This window comes from Lonchura striata, chromosome 7, assembly GCF_050655825.1.
Source record: "Lonchura striata isolate lonStrDom1 chromosome 7, ASM5065582v1, whole genome shotgun sequence".
Lineage (NCBI taxonomy): Eukaryota > Metazoa > Chordata > Aves > Passeriformes > Estrildidae > Lonchura > Lonchura striata.
In genome coordinates this window covers 20816718-20837354 of record NC_140709.1, presented here as the reverse complement: position 1 = coordinate 20837354, position 20637 = coordinate 20816718, and the positions used below count along the sequence as shown (strand labels likewise).

The window sequence follows — 20637 nt, the reverse complement described above, 5'->3', positions numbered from 1 at the left end:
TGTAAAGAATATAGATGAGGTACATGTTCCCTGTGTACCAAAACCCCAGGTACTCTAACAGGAAAGACACAGGACTAATGAAGGGAAGACCTCCTGGTTATAAAGGTTTGAACACCAAATGTTCTCCCAAGGGGAGCAGTTCTGCAGCTGGTCAGTAATGACTGTGCAGTAGGGACCCAGGCAGTGGTGATTTGTAGCACAAGGAACTCAGGCTTCTGATGCTTCCCTGTGCCACGGTGAATCTACAGACCCTAGGAATCTGTGGCCAGATACTAGAAATTAAGTGTCTCATAACATGGGGGACAGCTTTGCAGACCTCAAAATGTGCTTGGTTCAGTACATAATCTTTCTTTTTCCTTTGTTTTCACCCTTATTCACAATCTCAATCACAGTGTCATTTTTTACCATTTTTACTGCCTCCTTTTCTGCCTACCCCTAACTTGCAACAGAGAAGGTGACAAAGGAAAGCCTGCCTAACTTGCAAATTTGGGAGTAACACAGAATAATTAATTTCAGATATAGAAGTCCTAAGCCAAACATCAAGGTGACCTTTCCACATATTTTGCAAAACCTTGTGTAATTATTTAATCAGCTGCTCTTATTGTGACTATTGCCTGAGTTCTACAATACTCCTGTACTAGCTGTCAATACTTCTGCAATGGTTTCTCTTGGGGAATATATGCTGTAGCTTGACAGTGTGAGCCAACTTCTCTGTTTTCTTTTGACAATAAATAATTGATCACTGATGCTCTCAGTACAACTCTGTTCTTCCTCTAAGTTGGCAGTGAACCATGTCCCTCACGAGCATTACTCACAAGGGCACGCCACTCCCGTGGTGCACCATTTCTCCTCTTTTCTCCAGAACAATAAGGAGAGAAGCCCCTGAAAGAAAGAGCTCATGAAGATTTCTGGACCCTCTTTTCACTCATCAAATCAAATGGAGGTTGCTGTCTCAAAATCCAGACTTTTGTCTTTAGATCTCATACTTTGGTCTTCACTGAACTGGTGGATAAAACCTTAGGTCATCTGCCTGTGATCTTTTTGTTTGTTAGCCAACAAAAAGTGCCAAATGTTCTTACAGATTTTCACAAAAAAACCCACCCCAGACTGATTATCACACTGATAGTTGTTTTTCATCCCAATCTTGCTGCAAAGGGGAAAACAAACAGCACCCTTGCTTTTGCCCAATAGTATGTTTTAAAACCAGTATACTCGGCCTAATTCTGACTTCAGATACTGTCTTTTTAGTATGTTGACAAATTTCCAAGTGCATTTCTTCCAAGCAAGCTCAGTCAGAATTTCCACACATTTCTATACATTTCTGGTCAATGTAACTTAACTGGATATCACATAAAGGTCCTGACCCATGGCTGTTTAATACTAGATAAAAAATCATTCCTTGAAGCTGGTGCTTCAATCTAGAACAACAAGTATCCTGACCATTGCTAAATGTCTGCCTTTGTCATTAATGGAATATAAACATTTGCTGCCATCAACAGCATAGGTAAGAGAAAAGAACTGAGGTATTTCTGAAGGAAAGTATAAAGACATGTTAGGAAAATATAATGCTACAACAGCAAAAATGTATTTTATTTTGTGGAAAAATAGAAAACAAGCCATGTGAATATTTCACCACAACTCAATGAACAGAAACAGATTGTTTTGTATATGTCAGTCTAACAAGTCATTAAAATGTGATAAACAAGGTCTGAAATAGCAGGAGTGAAGCACTATTAAGTAATGTTTAGATAAAATAAATACAGGAAATGTCTGTTCCAAAATTGCTGAATCCTGATCTCAGAATAGGTACAGTTAATGTAACAGCAGATGAATCTGCATATTTTCTATTTATTTACCTATTTACCATCTTCACAATGTTCCTGCACAGCTCTAATCAACTACACTTTATATTACTCCATCTCTTTATTTTGGAGAGCTGCATTTTCCTGTCACATTCCCACCTAAATCAATTTGTTATGCTTGAAATGCTCTGTGTGCAGAATTTGCTTTATCACAGAATCCCCTTGATATTTCATCAAGAAAAAAAATGCACCCAACTCTCTGAAATCATGCCAAATAGCAGACTTGGCTACCAGATAGAAAGCCAAAGATAAGACTGCACCACAAAAAATCTCATCCAAGGAAACTAGAGCATGAGTACTGATTAAGAAAATTACACAGCCTATTCTGCTCCATCTAATTTAAATATAGAAATGCCATCATACAGCTCTCCAATTCTGTCTCCTAGAGAAATCCACTCAGGAAATGCACTTGGGTGGTGACAGGACTTGGCTAGGAGGGGTGGGAAAGATTGCATACACTTAGAAGAGGACAAAAAAGCCAAATTAAAAACAAAGAGTCCATCTGATTTATGTGTGTTATTTTACTTCAATTGTGGAAACATTTCCTGTAAATCTATTTACAGGAAAAAATACTTAACTGCCTTTAACACCAAGTTTTTGAAAGGACTGAAAAAGAGCTTTATACATTTCCATATTTACTTTTTCACTGTGGTATCTTTAAAATCAAATTATGATGTCACTGACACTGCTTAAAACTCAATATAAGATCATAAAATAAAGATGTGCTCTCCTTTCTTCTTTTTCCATTTTATTACATGTAGGAGAGAAGTATCAAATCACACCTAAGCTGGAATATGCTGAACAACGCAGTGACAGAACAGAACCTTGTTAAAAATTACTCAAATTCTGGATTTTTTCCAGCTAAATTGGGCATCAAGGATATAGCCTGGTTTTACTAGCTGACACTTTTGTGTGGGGAGTAATTTTGTATTAAAAGGTATTGTAAATATTTTATTAAATATTTAAATATTTTAATTATTAAGTAAATAAAATTATTTAAATATTTTATTAAATAGTTGTATTATCTGCTTCTGTTTTCTATTTATTTCATTTTCTGAAGTGGTGTTTCCTTCACAGTACAATATATAACCACAAAAAAATGGTAAACTTGATTTTCATTCCTCATTATCAATTTTCATCCTACCAACCTACAATATGTCATGCTATTCATCATCAAGATTAGAGCAGCATTTGAGATATGCAGTGGGGCACAGTAATGAAGATGCACTGTACAATTTCCTAAGTGAAAAAAATACTAAGGAGATTTTAAGGCGGAACACATGACCAAAAGAGAAAAATTAAACAAGAGGAAATTTGAGATAGGTTCAAATAGGGTCCTAGAAGCTAAACAGAAATTAGTAATAGGAGAGAGGTCGCAATCAAAGTGTCACTACTAAAGGAAAAGTTAAGAGGACAGCACTCTTGGACATCCCAATTCATTGGGTAACAGCCAGCTGGCTAATCCTCACAGGTACAATTCCAAACACCACATACATTGTCTTCCATCAAAGAGATACATTGCGGAAGCTTATGGTATAGTTAGCAGAAAAGAGCAAAAAAGAAAATTAAGTAAGTTTTTTAATCCTTCCACTCACAGAAAAACTTTTTGTTGTCTGTGATTATATTTATATTCCAAGTTTATTTTGCAATTTCAATTCTTATAATTAACAATTCCTCTAAGTGTTTTCATTAACATGCACAGATGTCCTAAAGCTGTGACTTTCAAGGTTTTTGTGGGCACTGGAATTGAAGGTGCTGAGCACCTAAACCAGGCAGCTCTAGCTTGGAATGCACTGCCATCACCTGCTGTTGCAGTGGTGGAAAATACACACAAGCATTCTTGTGCACTCCTGACAGAAGAGCAGGTTTATTGAGAAGTAATCTGATATACTTCATCCTTTTTCTGACAGCAAGAAGAATGATTTTTGAAGCAAGTGGGATAGGACTGGGATGAGATTTTCAGTCCCTCTAAAAGACAAGATGATGTCACTGGTAATACTAGAGCTAGAAGATGTCTTAATTGGAGGGCTACCTAATTTACAACATCCTACACTTCCATCTATTTTTGTAGGGCTCTTTCTCTGTTATGAAGCAAGACAGACAAAGCTTGTTACTGTCACTTTGATCCTGTGTATCCACTTACCATTCAAAGAAAATCTTTATATAGAATATACAATAAAATAAGCGATAACATGAGTCACACACTGCAAGAGTCCATGGTTCCTGAGTATTATGAGGCACCAGAGGAATCAACTGACTTGCATATGAGAACAAGGCATTAACCACAAAGCCACAAGCGTAACTATAGAACTGCCTTTAAGGAAGGTTTTATTAACAGAGAGAAAAAGCTGCCTTTAAATGTAAATCCACTTCATGTAATTCTTCTGGTATCTTAAAACTTTAGAACTACATTAGAGACAAGTTTTGTAAATCATATTGTAATAAAAAACAATCACAGAAAATAAAGCAAGAATTTTTTTCCATTTAATATAACTATTTTTCACATGTTAATTGCTGTTTGCCTGATCTTTTTTTCCTTTGAGAAGAATTTTTCCTGAGAAGAATTCAGTGCCATACAACAAAAAAACTGTACACATATTTAACTGGTTAGTTTCCAATTTACAAGTATTTCTCCATATACTGCTATTTCCTTGTTTAGGGAACAACACAAAGTGTAATTTTAGCATTATACCATCTCTTCAGTTTAAAAACTTCAGACTTTTGGGAAAATCTTGGTATCTTTTGGATAAAATAGGCACTGTTATCTCTGTGTGTTGTACAAGATTATCCTTTGCATATCTCCTAAGGAGTTAAAGTTCATTCTATTCACCTGTGTTGGGATGGATGCCCAGCTGACATCCATTAACAGTGCTGCTTTGCATTCACTGATCTGTTCCAATAGGACTAATGATCATTCATGTTCAGATAAAAAAGACCCATTGTCCACTAGCTAGGATTGAAGACTAAATCTCTTGAGATCACCGCCGTATTCCCAAGTATGCCACTCACTCACAATAACTGACACTTGAAACAAAACCAGTACAAACTGGGAAATGTGATGTCTGACTACACTATAGCCTTCAGGAGATTTCTTGTAATTTCTGCAGCGGGAAATTTCATCCTTGGGAAGGGGTATTGGAGGCAGATGTGTCCTGGCCCTCTTCTATTTCCAGGCTCTGTTTCAGTGCCATACCCAAAAGGAACACAGATACACACAGGACTTTCAAAGGCCCCCACCGCATCCTCTGTGCTACAGTAAAATCATCACATAGCAATTTCAGAAATTGTTTTCACCTCTAAATTTCAAGAAACCACAGGGTCAAAAAGAAGTAAACAAAAACTCTAGTAAATAGGAATTATATATTGTCTAGGAAAACACCTAGTGGTGTTTTCTCATGGCAAAATCATAAATCAAAAATTCACATCACTGGCATCCTGTAAGTTTAGTAAACTTGACAGCTATCACAGATTTGACATGATCAGAAAAAGCAGCGTGAACAGGCCTGCAGATCTACTAGATGACTTCACTGCCCAGCAAGTGTCAGCAGTGCTAGCTTCAGATAGAATCCTTCCTACAAACAGAAAGAGTGAGAAAATCCAGACAAGAAGAAAAAGCGCCTGAATACTTGACAGGGAATTATTTGTCAACAATAGCATGGATAAAAGCTGGGCTCTTAAACAAGCAAAATTGCTGCAAGTGTTTAAAGGTGTCTTTATTATAAAGAAGTCAGCAAAAAAGAGCAGATATAACCAAGATGCCAAGCAAGACCAATACTGCAAACATAGACCTGCTGATTTGCTTTGCCTCAAAACAGAAACTAAGGGTCTGATGTGATGCACCAATGCGTTACTCCAATTTCAGGTCAGTGTTACTTTTTTTCATGAGGTGTAAAACTCAAATAATGCTCATATATCAGGCTAGCTACAGCAATAGAAATGTAATTCAGGAGATGTTTTCAGAGTATACTAGTAGCAGAAGAATGATGGTGGCCAGTAAAGCTGTTTGAAGCTACCAGAAGATGAAAGCCAAAAGTGACAAGACTTTGTACTCAACTGACACTTTTTGCTGGAGCAGCAGTCCCAGTGGACAATTTCATTGCCTTTTCTCTAACTTTCACAGAGCTGTTTTATCTAGTGGTCTTACTATAGCCCCTAAACAGTAAAAAGAACAGTGGCATGCATGCATACAAAGAACTCCTAAAGTGGTTCTGTCTATAGCAGAAAATGCTATTAAGAGCTTGACCCAAATCAACTCTGAATTTATCAGTATGTTTTAGAAATATCTGAAAGATAAAAGATGTATCCCTTAGAACTGTAATTCTCAGTGGCACATGTTAGGCTTTGCTTACTAATGAGAATTAGTATGTTTGATGTCTTCCTTTACCATTCTCTTCTCATGCTTTGCAGAAGAATGGTCAAACCTCTGCAGCTATGGCATCCAGAGGTCATTTTTGTGGTGGCCACTTGCCACACATCCCAGGCCATACTCTCTTCCTGCATGGACAGGTGACAGAGTTCAGTGTGCAGACACCGGAACAGCCTGATGAGCAGCACAAGAAACTTGGTTATTAAGCAGCATAGTGGCTAAACAGCTGCTTCTCAGCACCTGACAGGAAAAAACAGTAGGGTAAATAAAAAAAACCTGCAGTCCAGGCATGGCCAGGTGGGTACTAGGGTTATTCACAAGGGGCCCTTCAACTTGATCTCTGTATTTAGTGCATCACCATGCTTGTGAACACAGCCCAGCAGAATGCTACTGAATTAAGTGCTTATTATTTGTAAAATGCTTCAAGATACACAGATTAAGGATCACATACATATAGTATTATTCTGACACTACATTCCTTCAGGAACAGACAAATACCACAGTCCATAACTGGGCTGGTATCTCTTTAAATGTAGATCATTAGTGCTCTCCTGAGATCTCCATCAGTGTACAAAGAACTACTCATTTGATTATTGTACAATACAAAACCCCCTGCATATATCCACAATGATTATATACTCAGAACAGTCACTTTAATGTCAGTACATCAAATGTGTTTCCATTGAGATTTTGCATTCATTTTCACATTCAAGTGAGTTTTGTCTTGCCTTCTCATCTCCTATACTTGATCTCTCTCTTTAAACTTGGCATTTCTAGCAACCTCTCCCTGCTAGGTCTTGAAAGTAGATTCTTTTCTCTACTCAATAAGCAAGAGTATACAATTTCCTACTTTATGGACAACATCTGGCACTGTAGAAAGAACCGGTGCAAGTCTTACAAAGGCAGCATAAAAAAATAGCTGAGAATCCTCCTGTATGGAAAACAACTCGGCAGCACCAGCTGTAACACCTATTAAGTATATGAAAGGTTAGTAAACTTCCTGGCAGAGCATAGTAAAATATGTGGGATTTGACTGCTGTATAGCAACAGAGCACTGACAGAGGGCATTCTGTCAAACATTAATACGAATCTCAATCTGCTTTTCCCCACATTAAATAAAAAATGTCAAGATAAATATGGTAAGAATCTATGTTTCCATACATTAATATTTTGGGTGATAGCCTACACAAAGCATCTGCAACAAAATAACCTTCCCTATTTAACCAGTAAGCAAGCTGAAGTTACAAAATTTCCCAAAGCACCAGAATGACTTAACCATGCTGCATTTAGAGCAATAACTTAGGCATTGCAGAAACTACACTGCAAAGGTGTTCAGTGAACCCAGGAACATAATTTAAAGATATTAAGCATTCAGAAGCAGTTACCTAAAGTGCTATGCCTCTTAAGAATTCCGCTAGAAGCATATGACAATTTGGGGCTACCATGTGAGGTTAAGATCTATCTTTATCAATACTCGCAACTCCAGTAAGAGGGTGATTAAATGAAGATGATCTCCTATTTCAACAGAGTCTTAAAAAGTAGAACCATGATGGTGAAGTTCACATTTGCAATGACAGCACATGGCAAGGGCAAGCAAACGCCAACTGGGACAGTGTCAGAAGTGATCTGACAGTAGCATTAGAAGCTTCATGTAGTTGTCTAAGGTATTTCACTTAGTTGTCCAAGGTATTTCATTCAGTTGTCCAAGCAGAAAGCAGACTGGTCAAACATAGGCCCAGTGAGGCAAGAAGAAAACTTGTTTGCTGATTACACACTGGTAGACAACCCTTCCTCATGGACTCTGAAGAACAAAAGTGAGATCGGAAGGTATTTGTCTTCCAGTGATTTTTAATTGCTTGAACTTTTCCTGTTAATAAAGCAATGTTGCTTTCAAAACCTTTTCATAAAATTCTAGCTCTTCAGTCATTTGTTAACACTCATCTGTCACAGGCTCCTTAAAGATGCAAAGCCTTCAGGAGGAGCCTGGGAAGGAAGTATCTGAGATATTGTCAGTGTCTGAAGCCAGAACTAATCAGTCCATGGAACCTTGATAATTGTCAGGTTGTTTTACAGCCCATCTGCTAAAGCACTGCCTAAATAGGAATCAAATGCCTACAAAAGCCTGTCCAACATGCTTGTGGAAATAATAGCCAAAATTAACTTGGAATGTTGCCATGCACTTACATAAGGTCAGGGCATGATGTGGTTACTTGTCAGTACTGATATTTATTCAAGTGGAATAAAGTGCTATTCATGAGCTAAAAGCCAACCCAATGTTTTATTCAGAGTTAAAATGCTTTTTCCAAAGACGATGGCTTTTCCAAAGTAGTAAGTGCTGGGCAAGTTCTGTTTCATTTAATGTCAGTGGCAGCTTCTGAAACTTCAGCAGCCAAAACTTCAACCATTATGCTGAGCTGTTCAGGGCAACTCCAGTCTGGCAAGCCAGCACTGTCTTCCAAGGGCAGGAGTATGGCTAAGGGTGAGCAAGCTGGCACAAAAACAGGAACATGGGTGCGAAGGTAACTAGAGACAGACTAGGCTCTCCTGGCTATATGGGAAAGAACCAAAGAAAGAGTGGGAGGAATTTTAATTATAATTGCATTATAACTAAAAAATTTCTTGTCCGCAGCATCACAGGAACTGTCTATTCATCACAGGTCTCCATTCTGTCCAAATCCAGCACAACATACCCAGAGTAGTAAGCAATAACACTTTGGTTAGACCAATAATTTAATCTATCATGTGCATTTTAAAAAAAAAAAAGACATTCTTACTGAGCTATTGCTACTGTTCCACAACATTACAATTTAAATTACAAGGGTACATTATACATACAACTGATACTGAGCACCAGCTGTTATTGTTAAAGAGGTACTATTGCATATGTCTCATTACCAGGCCATATGACCAACCCTATAAACTTCCAGGAGAATCAGCCCTACAAAGATGATGACAACTAGCCCAAAGGGCAGTGCTATGCAACAGTAAGAACTGGCCAGATTCAAAACACTTTTGTCATGTGTTTTTCAAAATCTATCTTGAAAATCACTGAAGAACCAAGTCCCCCCATTCTGTGTCTTTTTAAGACGTGACAGAAATCCCCAATATTAGTAAAACCAAAGCTACTACTTAAAATCAGGAAGTCCTAAGACAGTAGAAGAATGAACCCACTGAGACTTTCATGTTAGCTATAGAAGTCATTGCAGTTTCACCTTTTACTAACCTTGAAATTATAAATAAAAGTTGTAGCAAAACATTTTAAAACTTTTTTTCCCCCTAACATAGTAATTCCTACTTCAACAAACATCTCATATGCTAAGCTTTCATTAGGTACAACTCTACCTAATGTACTTCTCAAGGAATTCAAGTCAGTAATGGATGTAGTTAGTCAATACCACCCTCTTAGACCCTTTTTCCTCCCCCTTGTAGTCAATTTTCATCAACAGCTAATTACCTACATTCCCAGCTTTACAACTTTGTAGCAGACACTGATGACATCGAGTGGCAACACATGATGTTAGTCTGTTTAGGTCTGTTTAGACCTCTTTTCTTAGAATTCCCTTTCTGAAGAACCAGCACAAATGCTGCTTATATCCAAGCCCTTCCCACTATCCCATGCAGCCCATAGCTATTGGCCATGGTTCCACAATACAAAGCATTCCACACAGCAGTGGCCTATGCGCTGCCAGCCACTGGCCCCGAATCCTGTGCCCAACATGTCATCTTCTTGGCCAGGTCTGCAAAGATTGGGAAGAGGGCTTTACTGTGAACAGGGATCAGTGAACAGATTTGAGTCTTTTAGAAACTGCCACACATTCAAGAAAGAACAGCCAGAAAGGAAAAAGGCAAGTGTTGAGACAAAATTTGCCTCTGTCCTGTAACATGAGAAACTATCTATACTTTCCTGCAGTAGAACAGTTAGACATTTATAAAAGTAACCAAAGCATACTACAAACCTCTAAAAAGCAACACAGCACTTGGTTTTGCTTTCCATTGTTACATAAAGCTGTTTTTACATCTTAGAAAAAAAATTTACCAGCCTTTCAATGGAAACAAAGATGCATATGTGTGTACATATTGCATACACTCTACTCCATACTCCATACTGCATTTCAGAGTACCTCATTGAACTGATTTAATTAACATCAGCCAGAAAAGAAAAATATAGCATGAAGATGACTCAAGACCTATGTGTGTGATCTTTCTTCTAATTAATTTTTCCACTGAAAGAAAAGATCAAATGACAGTTGACTGCTGTCTGCCCTGAATTTTCATGCACTGTCTCAATGTCTGATTGTTTCTAACTGTATGAAGATGAATATCCAGAATAATACCCAGTTGTCCGTCTTCCAGATCATGGAGCACATAAAAAAAACCAAGAACACTGACTGCAGTTAGTTGCCACCCATACTGCTCTTCCTATCTACACAGCTGGGAGAATCCAGGTACAAGAGGTCACCCAGATATCTCACTTCTACCAAGTTTCCTAGTTTGGAAGCGAGTCCTTGGGAAATAACAGCCCTTTGGTCTTTATTCTTTCATTTTACAATATTTTCTGCTGTTCTTTTTCTAATAAAAGTCAGCATACAACTACTGAGACAAGAAAATTAGTGGAAGACCTTCGCAGGAGCCCCACACTGACACAAGAGACACAGTCAAAGGCTGTTTCTGGAGCCCTCTTCTGAATTATCTTAATTCTCATGAGCTGTAACATTGAGTTACACTACTTACAGAGGCAAAGGCAGCAATACCAAACTCATACACACCAATGGAACAGACTCTTTTTTTTTTACAAAGCATTATCAAGACTTTCAAACTCCAAAGTAAAATTAAACAGATCTAAGCTGTGCTTCTTTCGGTTTCCTGATACCCTACTCCATGGTACTTTCTGCAGCAGACTGATAAGTGTTCCTAAGAGCGCTACAGTATCCAGGTAACTGTACACTGAGTCTACCCATTATTTTCCGTCTCCATATAGACTGTCCTCGAGTATCCTGTAGAGTATATAATAATATTTATGTATTTGGTTGTCTTTCTGATCCATCAGAGTATAAAAATGGACAGGCATTGACTCTCAAGATCTTTCTGAGAGCAGATTTTATCAGCAGCCATTCACTGGAAGTAAAAAAAAAATGCAGCAAATAAACAGAGGCAGGCAAAAAGAACAGTGCAGCAGCTGCACAGGTCACAGGTACAGCCACTACTGAATGACCATAAATCCAACCTCCTGGTTTTGATATGAGGTTGCCCAAGTGAGGACCTGGGGTTTTCTTCCATGATGTAGAGCACATCCTCTTATTTATTTCCAGAAAAGAACTTTAAACTGAATCTGCGGATTCATGTAGGGATTTAGTCATCTTCTCTAAGGATAAAAGTGGTAATGAATGTATCTAAAAATCATCTAACTCCTTGTCCTCCCCTGTAACTCCCCCTGAAGCACTAGCTCAGAAATTTGCCAATTAAAAACTAGACAGTACACAAGTTTGCCAGCTATTCATTTGTAAAAAGACACAGGGCACCCTTTTTAATGCTGCAGTCACATTTTAATCAAATATTAATCTTCAGAGGTCTTTGAAGAGCTCTTTGACAAGCCAATTCTTAAAATAACTATTTTTCTTTAGCAGTTAACAGGTCAAATGAGAATGGAGCAGGCAAATCATGGACTAAACAGCATTTTCAACAACAAGGACTCAGCAACATCAAGCAAGTGTCAGAAAGCACAAGCTAAGGAGGATGGGACAGTAAGCAGGACATGCATTAACTTTTTAAGTTTGTCATTGTCCAATTGTTTTTGGATATTGTGCATGACAGCGCAGGTCATCCACTGGAGCAGGAACCTTCAGACTAGGGGCTGCAATAGCTCAATGCCTCCTTGAAGCCGAAGTTCCATGAGGAAATGTGACTTGATCTAATTTTGGAATCTGGAAAAAAGACAAACATCAGGAAGGAAGTTTAAAAAAAGTTTAAGTCCTTTCAAAGAAAAAGGAAACTCAAACCAGATAAATTCAAATAGCAGTAAGTCACCATCAAGCTGCTGTGATGTCTCTTTGAGAACAGCATGTAAGAAGTGCTTGTACCTCTCTGAAATATTTGAGATGGGGAGCAGGAAGTCACTACAATCTTTGGATGGGTTTAGCCCAATGGTTTCCATTTGTCTCTGTATGTACTGGTAGTTCAGACTTCATTTGTGTACAACACACACAGCTCTGCTATGTGTTCACAGAGCTCCATACTTTCAATTTCAGACACTCCTATCTATAGAATAACCTTTGTAATAGAAGGCTGGAATACTCCAGACCCCACAGATGATTGAAGCTAACAGACAGGAGATCTGTCAAGAAAAAAGAATCTTAACAGAGGAAACTACTTCCAGGTTTCTGAGATAAAGACATAAACCCCTAACTCTACCTGAATTCTTCAGTACTGTGCATGCACTGTCACTGAGAACAACTCTCTGTAGAGGCCTGCAGGACTGCTTTGGGGGGTACTTGATACAGCCTCACCCATAACTTCAGCAAACAACAGGATCAGAAGATCAGTCAGTTCCTCTGATTCATCTGGTAAACACAAATCTCTGAGGGACTCATTTGCTGAATCAATTATCATTTAACATGTTCAGTATTTAAAAATTACTGGATCACAGAAGAATAAAATTAAGACTTTATTAGCCAAGTCCCAGCTACAGAAGAGGAAATCCTCATTATACCCTAAAATGGTCTAATTTCTATTACAGGGTTTTTCATATGGGCAATGGATGCATATTGACCTCATAATGATGCCAGAGGGCAAAGGTTTCCTCCCATTGTCACTTTGTCTCTCCTGTCCTCTTCCTCTTTCCCCTCTTCCCTCCCACCCCTCTTTTTCTCTGAAAGCCCTGTATAGAATTCATTTTGAGCCAAAGGAAAGGGGGAAGATCAGCACAACAAAGAGAGCTACTACCTCCTCCTGCACAGTGGCAAGTCATACTGTAACAGCAAATTCGGAGAAGGAAAAGGAACAACATAAAGCATTTTTAAAATACCCATCCTGAAATCTTAGAATTATCAAACATAATTGAACAGAAAAGAATTCTAGCTACTCTTTTTAAAAAGAAAGAACATTGGCTCTACTCCCATTTATGGATATGAAATAGACACAAGGGTCAATAAGATTTAACATACAAGTAAAGGGAAAAATCCATATACTGATCTTCTACCATATTGCCATTAAGGAACTGCAAGTACAACTTCTCCTACAAATATATTCTATAAACTTCAAACATTTTAGTAGGCCCAAAGACATTCTATTCTCTTTTGCTTTAATATGCCCCAACATTCCTGTGATCAATACTGAATTCATAAAGTAAGCAAGGTCCATCTGGGTAAATAAGGAGAACAAACACACCTTAGGAAGTGGTTATTTATCCTAAATCAACCCTCAAATAACATTATCCCCTATTTCTTGTAAACAATGTAGTGCTGGAATTTCACATTTCAGTAATACAAATCCATGTCTACACCACAAGTGCCAATTACAGAGTTCAGCTGCTGCTCCTTCTCTAAGTAATTTAGCAGTGTTCTCATACAGGCTAGGAGTGTTGTCAACTCACCTGTATTTTCAGCTGAGTAAAGCATCTCACGCTTCCCGACTGGGGTGCTACGCAGTGCTGCTGTATGGCCTTTCAGGGAAAGCAGCAGTGAAGCCCATCAGTAGTCATATTTCTGCACTGCCAAACTTCTGTACAACCATGGTGCAGTCAGTCTGTTCATTTTTTCTCTGACATGTGCATGTCAGTTCTAAACCTCTGCATCTGTAAAACACTTTGAGATCCCTGACAAAGAAGGACTCTATGTAAAGGTCAGATGAATAACTTTTTTCTAGAGAAAAGCATAAGATAATTTAAACAGACATACAAGTCTAGCAATCTGGAAATTCTCACAGCTGCTGTTTGCTACTGAAACTCTGTGCTGCTTAGAGTCATGTGTGTTCACATGATCTCCTAAGCTGGGTGCTGGGGGCTGCCTCTTGCCCCTGAACTTTTTCTTCCTGCACTCTACAATCAGTCCAGCAATGCTTTCATTGTGCAGTGCTGAGTACATGAGCATGCATGTAAACGGCGTATGACAGAAATTGGTTTATACTATATAGTTGGTTTATATTATATAGTTGGTTTCTATTTTTTCTAAATGGTTTATAACTATTCTGTCCTTTATTAGCATTTCTTCAGGAGTTGAAATAAACTAATTTAAAATTTTTGCTTTCAAAACCAACCCAAAACCTGGATCTTTAGTTTTTTGTGTTCTCAGAGGCATGTCCACCTTCAATTGGTCAACATCCAAAATTGACCTCTTCCTTCTGAGAAAATTCTTTTTCCGTGTCAAAACACGACAGGTCCTTAGAATTTAGACTTCACTTTGCCTTATATGGCAACCACAGAGTAAGGGAACCATATATTCAATTTTCATTTTCTCTACATATGAAAATAGGTATACTGATTTTCTTTAGGGAGTATCTATATAAATTTTAGTTTCCCAGGATTCAATATACAGAACATACCTTATAATGGCTATAGTGTTTTCAAGAGCTCTTTAAAGGCTTCCTGTGAGTAACAAGCAAAACAATAACTCTCTAGAAAGACATGAAGCTTACAAGCTGAACTCTAATGAACACTTCAGTGATAAGCATTTAGAAATATAAGTAATCATTATAAGAATAACATAAGTCATCAAAGTCCACAGATCAGACAGCTTTCTATTTCTGTACCGTAACAGGAACAGTGGCATCAGCACAGGGCGTTACGGGAGAATTAATGACTAGCTGTAATTAATGGCCCTGGGTTATGCCTGAGGCAATCAACTCCTCCCATCTACTCAGTAATCCCAGGAGATCCTCTAGTCTCCTTTGAAACACTAACATCTAGTTTTTAATAAAATTCTTTCTACACCAAATTTTTGTGCTTACATTATTTGGAGGATTTCACATATACATATGAATAAAAACATAGTGAATTAGGGAGAGCATATTGATCTGAAAAGCAGGACCAGTGCCATCAAGACTGAGTTCAATGGGAACAACTATTCTCAGATAATGAAGAATACAAATGTGCTTGAATTTCTGATCACTAGCTCTCTATTGAAGCAAGAGCTATATTGCATCAACAGCTTCCTGTTATTCTTACAGCATTTCAGTTCTTTCAGGAAGTCTGTTCTTCACCCCTGCTCAAGTGCCTTGTTTTACAACACCTCACTCCACTACCACTGCGATCATCATTGTTGTAAAAATGTAACAGAACTTTTGGCTAGGTGCTAGGACTTTAAAGATTGGTTATAAGGCATGTACAACAAGGCTAATAATAATTTTAGTCACCACTGCCATGAAGTTATTAGCACACTACAGATCTTAATTTGAAGTTAAAAAAAAAAAAGCAGTGATACATCATTTGTTATTTTATTCTCTGCCATAGTCTCACTTCAGTTACTTTTTTTTATCCACACCAACAAACTCCCTTTGCAAACATTTGCTGACTGCCTCTTGGCACAGACAGCAAACACATTACAGGGTTTGAGCAAAAAAAGAACTGACCACTCTTCTCAAGTGCGCTCTGTAAAACTTGAAACAGAGCCTTCAAATCTGGACCCTGGATATACTCTTCCCTAGAAAAGCCTTGCACTGAAGAATAATCCACTTTATTGAGATACAATCTGGAATAATGCCATGCACTACAGAAGTAATTCTTGACATAACTAGCAACACATGAAACAGATATTTCTGATTCTGAGCACCACATATGAAATCTCAGCAATCTCAGCTCCACACCTGTATTGAAATACTCTCTACTAACAGCTTACTAATAAATTAACAATCAGCAATACTCTCATCACGTAGTATAAAAAATTTTGTCTAATGTGTGTTTAAGCTTTCAGCTTGTTTGGATGTCAAACATTTCTGGTCAAATTCTCCATCAAATGCATGCAAGGGCTGTCCCAATGAGGTCTGTCTGGTCTGTGCATATAATCTAATTGAAAAGGACAAAACTCTGACTCCAGCAGCCAAATGGTGAAAATTTCCATTAGTACATTTAATTTTTTAAAGACATTGAAAGTCTAACCAGTGTTTGTGTGTTCCTTCGATGACACAGATCCACTACCAGAACATGGTAGTGGCTGTAACATTTTATTAATTATATACCAACATAGCAAAAGTAGTAACAAGCATGGACCTGACATATTTGCTACCTTCTTGTTTCAGAATTGTCCACAGATTACTTTAAGGCATATCCATACCACAATCCTCTCCACTGTAAAATGGAGCTGGCAATTTTATCATCACTTGTCATGGCCCAGGGAAAATTAAGCATTATCAGTTTTCCATAGCCTTTCACTATCTGCTGATATTTTTTGTAGTGATGGTGGTGATACTGTGATGGTTAACTAACTTCCCCTCAACAACAGATAAAAATTGAAATGACAGAGTTTCTGGCAAGAGAATTTTTGGCAGACAAAGAAAAGTAGGAAATACAGTTCCTGATATAAAACAGTCCACTCTATCTCATTTGAGAGAAGGCTTGTTGCCTGGGTATTTCTCAAATAAAAAATTGCCAGGGTTTAAAACAACTGAAGCTTTCCTGTTATGAGAATTATGTGCTTTACAGTTCTTGATAAAACCTGACTAAAATATGAGTCTTTTAAACCATTTCTTTCTCTCAGTGAGGTTACATTTATAGTTCAGTGAGTGGACTTGGATTACAGGGTCCTTTTTCACTTGAAGAGACTGAGAATATTTGTATATATTGCATGAGCAGCATTCAGGCACTGAATAAAAAATATGGGAAGTGTCTCCCTGAAGAAATTACTCAGTCCCTCGAGAATTTTCCTTCTATTATCCCTCGCCTTCCTTTCTGCTTCCTTCCTTCCTCCCACCACTCATCATCTGTCCAAGGAAAATCATGCCAGGTTATTCAATGGCCTTGTTATTATAAGAAGTTGTTATGGTACATTGGTATGCTGAGAAATGGAGTTTGTATGGCTTGTGGTGAAAAGTGCAACCTGATTCTCCACCCCTTCTGCTAGAAGTTCAACTGGAGTCACTGAGGAAGTGTAAAAACTGAGGTAGAAACCTGAACTTTTAAAAAGATCACTGGCAGCCCAGTACTGTAGACTGGGAACAAGGAACAACCACCTCAAACTACCTTCCCCGCTGAAGCTGGAAAGCTAATTGGGACACAGCCCAAATGTAGTATGAGAAGTCACATTACAACTTCTCCCATGGCTTTAATATCTGTCCCTGATGGTAAAGTTGAATTCTACATTTTATTGCTCACTTTTCCTTTCAGTGATTGCTCCCTCCATCTTGTAGTTATTTGTTTAGATTTTTAGTGCATAAAAATCCTGGCACTGCCACTATGGGCTCTGAGCCATCTGAGCAATCTTCTTTAAATACACCAACACATCATCCATATGGTTATCCAACATGTAACTATTTACTTTCCAGGATAATCAAAGAGGCAATAAAAACTGTTAAAAGCTTCAAAAAACTTCACAAAATACTGACAACCTAATTGGGAGTCTATGATTTTCACTGAATAGCAGAGTTTTAGGCATCAGTCTGAATGATCCCATTTTTGAACACACCTTCATTATTATACGTCTTTCTTTTAAAAGACTGAAAGATCAGGTGAGTGGTTGTCCCCTGAAGCTACCTGTTTGAAATCACTGCAGTGTGTGCCCCAGTAGTCTGATACCATGCAATTCACTATGCTCTGGACAATATCCACTTCACAGACAACATTTAGAAAGGCTGGAAAGTCTATCTGAAAATGAGAAGGAGAGATACCAAGAAAACTCCTTTCAAATATGATCTTTCTCAGTACCTTATAATTTGTTTATGGCTTTCAACAGAGGTTCCAAAATTTCAAAGAGGACACTATCAAGGTACAGTTTGTTTTTCATAAAATCTGTAATTGGTACTATTTCTTTTAGAGTCAATTTACAGATAAATTTTTTCCCCCTTTCAGAGATTCCCTGTTTCCCTAGAAGACACTGACATTTGGATGAGAGATCACTTTGTTGAGACAGTTACAAATGCATCATATGCTACACTGTCTGAGGTCAAAGTCACTTATCAAAATCTTCTAACCATACTTCTGGCAGCACCTGATGCTGTTGAACAGGGCTACTTTATACACTGTAGCTTGTGAGCTAACATTTTTTGCCAGAAGTTGGTTGTGAGCATTCCAGACGCCATTCCGTAGATGGATTAGTGATTATTGAACTTGTGGAACAAATCAATGAGCTCTTAGGCCTGCATTTATATAGTGAGATGGAAGCTTTTTATGCATGCTTGAAAGACCAACAGTTCCTAGGTCTCTTGGGATACTTGCAAAATTGTGCCTCTTTTTTTATCAGAAGTGCCTAAACCCAAAAAGGACTAGGAGGAGCAGGAAGATGGAAAGCCATGTCATTCCTTTTCCTGGCCAGCAGATTTCATAAGCTTTGGGATGGGGACACAATATACTCATTGCACCAATACAGAAGTTGACTCTATCTCCCATCATGGAACTTGAAAGACCTCTTCTTGGGGCAACAGTTTCCTTGGGGCAATATAGCCACCAATAGAGATAACAGGGGTCAGACTTTCAGCTTCAAGTGGAAGATGTACTGCTCTGTAGACAGAAAACCAAGAAATTATATTCAACCAACACAGTTTGAGCTCCTATGACTGTATGTTTCCCAGGACAGCCTGTTGCTTGTGTCATGTCACCATAGGACTCATGCTGCTTTAAGGTTTCAGGCCCTACCTTGGCAAGTTTGGTTGGCAGGAGATTTTCCACTGAACTCAAACGTAACAAGAACATTTTTATGTTGTTTTCCTAAATATCATAAGTAGAAGCAAATTCAGTATGCTGAAATTGGCATCAGGAGCCCCCTGCAGCTCTGAAAGCTGTCCATTAGCACATTTTAAAGCACAAGAAGCTACTTAGCATAAATTTATTGACTAAAACTGAAGGTGAAAATGAAGACCATGTTGGAGTCTAGCGAAAGAGCTTTACAAGTAACAGTAAAACAAGGTAACAGACTGACAAACACAGAATTTCACTCTGGAAAAGGAGGGTGAGCCTTGTCAAATGGAAAGTTCATCACAACCATATTCAGCCCACAATAGACTTTTATTTCTTCAACTAAAAAGGAAATTTTAAAAAAGCAGTTACCTAATTCCAGTTTTGTCATATGCACTGCAATTAATTTAGCATCTAATTTAAGCGTGACAGCATTATGAAATTTCACAGAAACACACTGAAGCAAATGTTTGTTTTAAGACCACATCAACACAACTATAGAGAATCTTAGCAGATATAGGACTTCTAACTCCTCAGAATAACTTTAAAACAAGGGAAGCTACTTGTTTCATTATCTTTGTAAATGCAAATAATCTTCTGCTGTTCCAATGAACACAGATGACAGAAAAAGAAGGATGTTTTTATTTCACCAAAGTCCAGCTCCATTAGGAGGAGCCAGACTGATTATATTACTCTGTCGCATGTGTAAAGAGAGTATTTCAAAGAACAAAACATAGGAATCTTTGCCATGGAGCTGACAACTTAAGACCACATTGGGTACATTAGAACAGACATAAGATCAAAGAAATCACCATTCCTCTTTTCTTCCTGTTGCTGTACAGCTTTCCTCTCTATTTGAGTTTATTATTTTCTAAGTCAGACTGCTAAAGTTGTTAGTTCCCAATGACATCTCTGCTTCAGGAATTAAGTACAACTGAGGGCCTGTGTGATCATCCATATGCACATTTGTACAAAAATAAACTCTCTACGTGGTCCATGTTTCATCTGCCACTTGGCTAGGTTGCTTATTTATTCTGCTGGGAAGAATAAGCACCCTTTTTGCAATACAGCTTTACCTTCTCTCTTCTCTATTTCCACCCATCAGTCCTGTAGGAAAGTTGCAACTACTAACAAGTAAACCTTTTGTTTTGGTTAGGACCTAAAAAAAAAAAAAGTACCTGTGTTGCAAAATCTGAAACTGGCCCATACTCTGAATATTTGAGGTCTGTGAAGGAGATAACAGACACACAACTATCCCTACATTTTTAATTGCCACAAAAATAAACCATTTGTACACACACTCATATGGGCTGTTTCTAAGCTTTCTGCTAGTACTATATTTGGCCACAGTTACAACGCTCTAAAATAAATAGATGTTGCTCTGTATCTTTATATCTACTTTCTCAAGGTCCTATCACTGAAGTGCCCTTCACACCTCCTTTTACATATTTTATAAATTTGTTTGTTTAAAGCCACCTTCTCTCCCTAGAAACAAGTAAATAAATACAGAAATATTAGTGTGTTTTCATAAATGCTTCCAAATTTCCCTTGCTTTCAGACTGCACAGCAAGACCTGTTTTGGGTTTCCCTGCCTT

General features: G+C 38.0%; 1 protein-coding gene across 6 annotated transcripts in view; it reads right to left on the bottom strand.

The window, feature by feature from the left end:
• RAPGEF4 (Rap guanine nucleotide exchange factor 4) overlaps positions 1–20637 on the bottom strand; it is a 152007-nt gene that overhangs the window by 88606 nt on the left and 42764 nt on the right. The window lies entirely within an intron of this gene.